Source organism: Branchiostoma belcheri, unplaced genomic scaffold, assembly GCF_001625305.1.
Source record: "Branchiostoma belcheri isolate BF01 breed outbred unplaced genomic scaffold, Haploidv18h27 scaffold5, whole genome shotgun sequence".
Taxonomy (NCBI): Eukaryota; Metazoa; Chordata; class Leptocardii; order Amphioxiformes; family Branchiostomatidae; genus Branchiostoma; species Branchiostoma belcheri.
In genome coordinates this window covers 2,466,168-2,467,532 of record NW_017804131.1, presented here as the reverse complement: position 1 = coordinate 2,467,532, position 1,365 = coordinate 2,466,168, and the positions used below count along the sequence as shown (strand labels likewise).

The 1,365-nt window shown below is 44.7% G+C and overlaps 1 protein-coding gene across 1 annotated transcript in view; it reads right to left on the bottom strand.

Annotated features, from left to right (window-relative positions):
• LOC109479644 (octopamine receptor-like) overlaps window positions 1-1,365 on the bottom strand; it is a 5,455-nt gene that overhangs the window by 1,784 nt on the left and 2,306 nt on the right. The window lies entirely within an intron of this gene.

The following is a 1,365-nucleotide window of genomic DNA, read 5'->3' as shown; positions in this document are numbered from 1 at the left end:
CGCATGGGTGCACTGGATAAACGGACGCCGGCGGAGGTTTATTCCCTTCAAAGGCGGTGTTTTTCTGTTCTTTATCCGTGGTTCTTCAGAGAATGTTTTATTCCTCGATCTCAAGACAACCCATCCCATGACTGGCGTGAGTGGGCAAGAAAGGAGAAGTAGACGTGACACTCCTTGTGTTTCATGAACATCAGGGCGAAGGGTAAAGGGGATAGCCTGGATGCCAGCTTCAGTACGCTCTCATAGTCTCTTCCGTGCGGGGAGATGAGAGAGAGAGAGAGACAGAGAGAGACAGACAGAGACAGACAGAGAGAGAGAAAGAGACTAGAGAGAGAGAGACAGACAGACAGACATAAACAGACAGGCACAGAGACAGACAGAGAGAGAAAGAGACAGACAGATAGAGATAAAGATAAAGAGACAGAGACAGACACACACAGAGACAGAGACAGACACACACAGAGAAAGAGAGACAGAGAGACAGACAGACAGAGAGACAGACAGAGACAGAGAGAGACAGAGAAAGAGACAGAAAGACAGACACACAGAGAAAGAGAGACAGACAGAGGGAGAGACAGACAGAGACACATGCACAAAGAGACAGACAAACAGAGACACAGACAGAGACAGACACACACACACACACACACACACACACACACACACACACACACACACACACACACACACACACACACACACACACACAGAAAGAGAGAAAGGCTTACATATACTATATACATGTATCAAACATTATTACCCTTACTCGTCATGTAGAAAGATGTTCGTTTATTTGTCTCGAATCCTCATTTCTCTCTCTTCACATAGATATTAAGTCAGAAACTGGGCTAGTTGTAGTCCGAGTTACGCAATCTCAGGCTGCCTGGGGCTAATTGGCAGGTTGCTAAGATCGTGACTAATTGGACATCTTGAGTACCCACATAACAAATTTTCTACGCGTGATGCCGTAATTAGGGCACATCGTCCACGCTAGATGTCTCTTGGATTGTTTGCTAACCTTAATCACCATCAACCTCCAAGGCTGCGTGTCCGCACTAGGTGCTCTCATCGTCTCTAAGCTTCTCTGTCTTTCATTATGTTTCTGATATGCATGTGAAAGCATGCTTTTGCTTCTGAATACGTGTGCATTTTTTTTACATCTCCACAATGCGTACATTGAATACTCATTGCATTTTCTACAGACACGATTTTGGAATCAGCGTCGACAAAGAAACTACTTCATGATAATTGCTTTTTGCTTTGTCATTGGTGAATAACATCGTATCATTAAAACATTTAATGGTTTACCACTTACACCCACCCACACACCGCTTATACCAAACTCACCCACCCACACACACACCG